Raw genomic sequence first — 7,678 nt, forward strand, 5'->3', positions numbered from 1 at the left:
AAGCCTTTCAGTCAATGTAGATGGGACGGATTAGTGCAGCACAATACAACACAATGAGGAGCCAAACGATCCTCATTTGAGTTAAAATCAGTGTTTTTACTCTGAGGACAAGCTAAAGTATTTGTCTCTGTGTGGAATACAAAAAGCGCTTCATCACGGCGTAACGCGCCATCATCGCGCCGAAAAAGTGAGTAAATTCTATGATGAAGTTTGATATTTTGTGTCATTTCTCGGGGGTGTGCACATGTTTACCTGGTTCATCTGAGATTATTTACATGTGAACAGTGAACAGTGTACAAGGCGGGACCGCATTACCTTTCCAGAGCTCAGTCTAGGTCACACCAGCCTTGCCTCTGCCTCTTGAACAGCTTCCTCCGCCCTCCACTCCCTGCCAGTCCTCACTTGTATTCCAGCTTTGGCCACCTTCAAATCGCTTGACTCCCTGTATTGCACCACATCTTTGGCTCTTGTCACCTTGAATTCCTCCTCCAAGGATTTGAAGGGCAGCTGCAGCTTGTTGTTGTGCCCATAGAGAGCGATGCTGCTCAAGCTCTTCTGTAGTCCAAGCCATTGCCGAAGGTTGTTGCTGACTTTCCTCTCTAAGGTCTCTACTCAGGGCTCGCAAAATTTCAAAATCCCTGGTAGCCCTTCGGGCAGACACTCTTCAGTTTTTGGTAGCCCAAAATAAATTTAAGTAGCCCGACTAAAAGAGAGATTATTTTTAATGTATAATAATGTAAAAGAAACAAAACATCAATCAAAAATGTGTAAAAACACAAATTACAACTGTATAAATTAGTAAAATTACAATAATCAACTTAAATATTTGTTTCTAAGTGAAAGTCCATGAAACCAAAAAGCTGCGCTTTCTTTTTGCCTCAGTCTGATTTTTCAGAAGTTAGACAATATTATATAATTACCCAACTATATTTAAGAAAGAATGCAGAAGCATTGAAATATATTTTTCCTCCCCACATGATAGCCCGACGGGTAGGGCTGAGAAAGATTTTGGTAGCCCGACTAGAAGACACAATAGCCCCGGGACGTCGGGCTAGCGATTTTGCGAGCCCTGCTACTGTAGAGATTGGGATGGCATATATGAGAAGGGGCCATAGAATCCTGTGCAGAATGCCATGTTGATATATCTAGGCTTTGAACTTTCCAGATGGGCCGGTCTTGTCCACAGATTTCAGCCAGCAATCCAACTCAGTGCAGATTAACTGGATTGATGTTATGTCTCTCAAAGAGCTGTCAAAAAACTTCCCCAGGCTTTTGACTGGATTCTCTGTAATCGTCAGGATGGCTCTGCCTGCGATGTCGAACCGGAACTTGTCATCCAACTTGCCTTTCCTAAGCACCATAGATCTCGACTTGGCAAGTTTGAAACTCATCCGGGCCCACTCCACCAGCTTTTCAAGTCCCTTCAGGATCCACCTGCGGCCTGAGACTGATTCTGTTGTGACTGTAAGGTCATCCATGAATGCCCTGATGGGTGGCTGTCGTTGTCTGGAATTCGCCCCGGGCCCTCTGCACTTTGGCTCAGCAGATTTGGCAAGCATATTCACGGCTAAGGAGAACAATGTCACAGCGATAGTACACCCTATGATAACACCGATCTCCACCTTGTGCCATCTCGATGTTGTTGCCCCTGAAGAGACCCTCATCCTGAAGTTGTTGTAGTAATCAGCGATGAGATCTCAACACCTGCTGGGGACATGATGTTTTAACAGAGTGAGCTGGACTAGCTTATGTGGAATGGAGCCAAATGCATTTGCCAAGTCAAACCATAACAGTGTCAGGTTGCCTTTGTTCTCTCTGGCATCCCAAATTAGCAGTGTCATCACACCAGTATGCTCCACACAGGCCGGCATTCCTGAAATTGCCGTCCTTCTGGACTGATGTATCAATGTAGGTGTTCTTTGTCAGGTAGGTGCACAGCCACTTGGAAATGGCACTGAAGATCTTCGCTTCAACTAACAGCAGAGAGATGAGGCGGAACTGCTCCAGCTGTGTGGAGTTTTCCTCCTTTGGAATCCACACCCCTTCAGCCACTCGCTACTGATCTGGGATCTTCCCTTTCCTCCAGAGGACTTGCAAGATTTTCCATAGACGCAGCAGGAGTTTGAGACAGTTCTTGTACACTTTGTATGAAGTGCCACTTGGTCCTGGAGCAGAGCAGGCCCTTGCTCTGCGAACGACCTCTCTGACTTCCTTTAGCTTCAACTCGGACATGTCAAAGTGCACTTCCGGAACAGCGGGATCTATGAGGATGTTACACTCTTCCATCTCCTGCTCTCTTTTTGGGTTGCTGAACATCTGTGAAAGATGTTTATCAATGTCCTCCTGCGAGGGTTAGGGTTAGGGTTAGGGTTAGAGTTAGGGTTACACTTTGGTGAAAAAACTGATACCAGAAACATTGGGTTTGTATTGAAATTTTAAATGTAAAATCCAAGTATTTTGTCAGCTGTCATTCATATAAGTCAGATTTTATTTACATTACGACTGATAATAGTAAAAATCCCAAATCTCACATTGCTTGAGCTTATTGTTAAAAGCTGCCTTTATTGTCTTCTACAGTGATTTTTTTTTTAATGAATCTTGTTATTTTCAAGGGCACTCAGAACCGTAACTTCATACCATACCATGCTGAATATATGGGCCATAAGCTTCAACTCGACAGAATGAAAAAAAAATGTTTTGAGTGACCCATGTTTTAGCTATTGATGGATTCAGTCATTCCACAATGCTAATCAAAAACAACTTGTCTATCTATCAAGACATTTTAAGTTAATACTAACAGTATCTCAGACAAAATTTTGTCATTTTGATTTGATTTATCAATTTGAATTTGTATTTTATCTGAAATAAATGTAAGATAATTTAAAAAGACACATTATGACAAATCAACACTATCAAACCCTGTCATTTAAAATGTACATTGATGTAAAACAGAGAAAATCAACAAGTTGTTCTGGTGTGTTCCTGGAAATTAATTAACATTTGGTTCGCTATTTCAATTCAATATACTCTATACCTTTTGTGTATTTAATAAAAGGGAGAGGGAAAAATATTCCATGGCCATCATATAACAAAAACATTTATTGCACAGTAAACAGAAAAAAAAAGTATTACACAACTTTTTTTTTTTTTTTAAACATATCCTTCTAAACTGCTTGCTGTGGAAGGTGACACCGCATCTCCTTTTATACATCCTTAACAGTAATGTTCTTCAACTACCAAATAAGTACACCACATTAAAACCACCAGGTGGGTATAATGTTGTAAACTTGAGCAGTCTGTGGCTACACTGCCCTATACACAGCAAACTGCCAAGCACTCTGGCTATGATCGAAAGGCTTTAGAACCTACAGTGCATCGTTTCTTGCTGCATATGGGACTGTGGGATCAAGTGCAAGTAGACCATGGAAAGGAGTTTTACTTGACACTGTTCATGCAGGAGATGCTGTCACACCATTGGTTCAATCAGGAGAGACTACCTTATCTACAGACTTCATCTACAAGTAATATTTCTGCAACGAAAGAAACAAAATTCTTTGTAATCTATACTTGTAATAAGTTCAAGCTGTGTTTTGTTAAATCAGAACCACACAGTTGAACGACTTTGGCCTGAGATCAACAACTGTGTCAACTATCCCTTGAAAACTGCCCTTCTCCAGCTGATGGACCAAGAGCAGATCCATATGGAGGACAACCTTGTAAGATACTGTGTCCCCAATCTAACTTGTATGCTGTGCCATATTGGTCTTACAAGCATGGCAGAATCATGGAATGCTCATATGATTCCAGGTAAAATATGTAATAGGCAGTATAACACACTAATAATTATCATGTCAAATTTTTGATACACACATTTCTTTCTATTATGTTAACAGGAAAAGGCATACCAAATCACTTTGCAGAACCTGGGTGTAAATGAAGAATTACATCAGAACTCTTGCCACATTCACTTGGAGCTGCAGACCTTTACAGACAGCATGTAGGATCTGCACTGACAACATACTCCACGTTTGGAGTTGATCCCTTTACAACAGGACAAACTCAGAACGCAGAATCATTTTTCAGAGAAATATCCTGACATTTCACATTTGTTTCATAGAGCAGTAAACAACGACTTTGCTCCATACAAAGAAGCCTTGCTTTATCTGATAAACACAACGCATGAACTGGTGCATTTGCAAGCTACAGAACATACTGAACTGAGACAAATATAAATAGATAACTGTAAGGGTTTACCCTTCTGTGAGTAATAAAAACATTACTCTTGCACTGTTGTTGACTTCTCTACATTTTGCACAGTGTGGAGAAGTCTCCTTCCACTGCTCCACACGTCTTGCAGCCAATAATGCTTCTGCAGCACAGCAACAGCATTGGCTCTTCCCTAGATATCTGCAAAAGTTTTGTTCAGAGGATATGTTTTCTTTTTCTGTCTATTTATATGCTGATTCATGTTTGGTCATGCAGTTATTCAACATATTCTTATTGATTTGCAAGCATTCATGTATTAACTTAGTTTGATTGTAAGCGAAAGGTGAATAAATCAAGTCATTTCTGCCCAATGGCTCTTTTGAATTTAATATCCTAATTGAGGCTTCAGCAGTCTTTTTTTACTATACGTCTTTCCTTCTGAGTGGTCTGTGGATAGTATACAGTGCTCTGAAAAAGTATTTGCCCCATTTCTTGATACAAGAGGTCTGGCAGTAATCTGGCCTAGGTGTGGCAAGTGAAATTTAACTCAGCTCTCAGTGTGTATGTATGCATGTATACTTTTTCCTCTTTCAGGACTTTTTTTCTCGCACCTGTGGGCCTGTCCTGTCCCAATCCTGTCTGCCATGTGTATATGAGATATGTGGTTCCTCCAGAATCCTGCTCAGCCTTTGTTGTCTGAGGGAGGAGAGTGTGAATATCTGGGAATTGACATAAGCCACCACACTGTGAGTGGTGAGCACCCTAAGTGGGTGTCCCATGACAATGTGGGCTGTCTTCTGTAAGATCCTCGCCACTGCTGCAGCATGCTGTGTACAGGCATGGTGTCTTCTTTCCATGGTGTCCAATGCAGTACTTGTGTACATCAACACTATCCTGACTCCCCCTTTTTTCTGGAACAGGACGCCGTTGGCAACTGTGTCCTTTACAGAAACATCCAAGAAGAAGGGCTGAGTATAGTCAGGAATGGCCAGATCTGTGGCCGTGGCCAGAGCTTGCTTGAGAGAGATGAAGTTCCGTTCTGCCTCAGTCGTCCAAACGAGCGGTGCTGAATGATTCCACATGCCCTGTTCCTTGACTAGCTGTCGAAGTGGAGTGGTAAGGTTGGCATAGTCGGGAATGTAAGAGCGGCTGTAGCCCGTGAGCCCCAGAAAGGAGAGCATATCATTGACCAGTACCGGCCGGGGGTGGTGCAGGATGGTAGACCTGTGAGCAGGTGATAATCCCGCCCCTGCTTGCGAGATCAGTCGGCCCAAAAAGGCAACTTGTTTATGGCACACTTGTAGTTTAGATTTGCTGACCTTAAAGCCCCTCTCGTCTAGATGACGCAGCATGGACTCCGTGGCCTGGAGACAGGTCGCTCTGCCAATGGGAAGCAGAAGAAGGCATTGGCCAGATCAATACGAGAAAACCAAGTCTGGCTAGGATCCAGGTTAGTCAGAGCCACATATGGGTTGGGAACCGGAACGGTGGAAGTCACTAATATATCATTGATGGCCCTAAGATCATGCGCCATACGGAATTTACCTGTACCCTTTTTCTCAACCGGTAGAATGGGTGTGTTCCACCGTGACGAGGAGGGTTCTAGCACCCCCGCTCGTATTAAGCCTTCAATGGTATCCCTAATCCCCTCCTCTCCCCGAGGTTTATGTGGGTATTGGCGGATCCAAAGGGGAAGCCCCCCTTGGACCTGGAAGGTGACCGAGGCACAGTCCGTTAAGCCCACGTCCGTGCGAGACTGAGCCCATAAGAAGTCCGGCAGCTGAGATAACATGTCTGCTGCTAGGTGATGGTCAATGCGTGCCATGTCATGCTACCTGGACACCTCTCTATGCTCCAATATAGCAGGGTCTGTGGCTGTCAGCTGAATGCAAAAAGTTTTAATCTGGGGAGCGTACCGGACCTGCGGTATGGGGGTGGTCTGCCAGTCTTTGTGGGCCAACGCCCTTTGAGAATACCCCCCAGCACTTTTGCCTCATGGTCAGGATGTAGGGCGAGAGACACATGTGGTGCACTGTCCTCACTCATGCGAAACCAATCTTGTGGGGCCGGGAGAAGCTGCACTCCCGCCACCACCCCCACGGGGGCGACATAGATATTCTCGGCGTCGATGCTCCAGGAGTCTCCCTCAACCTGCTCAAACGCCTCCTTGTACCAATAGGTTTGGAGCTTATCATAGAAGAGGGTAACATGGAGAGGGTCCGGGGGAGGAATGTAGGGCTCGAGGAGCGAGATCCAGGGGCGCCAAGACTTATACGCGGACCATATGCCCTTATGTGCTGGACTCTCCGGGCACAACCTAGCCCAGTAGATGTCGGCTACCTTATCCGCCAGCAGCTTCAACAAGCATTGTTTTCATTGCCCGTTTGAATATGTCCAACATGGCAGTTGCAGGCCATCTGGCAGAGTAACAGTAAGTCCCTCGGAGCACACAGAATAGTGGCCCCAAGCTTAATCAATAAGTCCCGGCCGAGGAGGTTGACAGGAGTGCCAGGTGAATAAATGTAGGGGTGGCGTACCTGCTGGCTGCCCACCTGGGTGAGCAGAGGTCGAGTTACTGGCAGAGTCCGTTTCTCCCCCGAGAAGCCCATGACGGTGGTCTTGTGGTTCGACAAGGTGGAAGCAGGGGTGGTGTTGAGAGTGGAACACATAGCCCCTGTGTCGACCAAAAACGACAGATTCGTATGGTTCACCTTCATGGACAGCAGTGGATCTGCCTTGTTCGTTCCGCTGTCCAGACCTCTCGGTGGGGTGTGTCATTCTCAGTAGGAGTCCTCCCAACTGGTTGGAGGACCCCAATCCATCACCGGCATGTTGTGAGCCGGTGAGGGGCCACCCCTACCATGTTGCAGGTGCACTCCCTGCCCTCCTCGAGCTCGGCCTCGAGCCATACAGCCCGATGGACAGTCCTTGATCCAATGATCGTTTCCGTTGCAGAGGAAACATTGGGCTGAGTCCCTTCTAGGTGGGCCCCGACGACCACCGCGCCCTCTCCACCCACGGCCCCCCCTCGGAGCTCCCCTGTATCCTCCCCTATTGCCTGGAGGGTGATCTTGCGGCTCCCAAGGAGGTACTGGGAACAGATCAGAAGTATCCGGAGCATCTACGCCCCACTGCCACATAACCTTCTTGGCCTCCTCTTTTTTGTCTTTGTTCTTTTCGGCATTCACTTTCTGCCTTGCTTCCGCAAACTGGAGCTTCAGCAGCTGGGTCTGGAGCTCCTGATTTCGCTCCCCTTCCTTCAGCATCTGCTGCTGGACGCGGGTGAGGTGATGCACCAAATGTCTCTCCCACACCACTGAAACAGCCCCCTGCAAATCTGGATTGTCAATCATGGCCGTTTTGACCTTTTCTGGGACCCCCTCCAATACCGCCTGTCAGTACCACTCCCTTTGGGGACCCAGTTTACCTGGATGACACCCTGTCTGTCGAATCCACAACTCTTTACTCTGGT

The 7,678-nt window shown here is 45.9% G+C and overlaps 1 pseudogene; it reads right to left on the reverse strand.

Moving 5' to 3' along the window:
- Nucleotides 1-336: 336 nt before the first annotated feature.
- On the reverse strand, nucleotides 337-2,316 carry LOC113141758 (uncharacterized; annotated as a pseudogene).
- Nucleotides 2,317-7,678: the final 5,362 nt, after the last annotated feature.

This window comes from Mastacembelus armatus, unplaced genomic scaffold, assembly GCF_900324485.2.
Source record: "Mastacembelus armatus unplaced genomic scaffold, fMasArm1.2, whole genome shotgun sequence".
NCBI classification, from domain to species: Eukaryota; Metazoa; Chordata; class Actinopteri; order Synbranchiformes; family Mastacembelidae; genus Mastacembelus; species Mastacembelus armatus.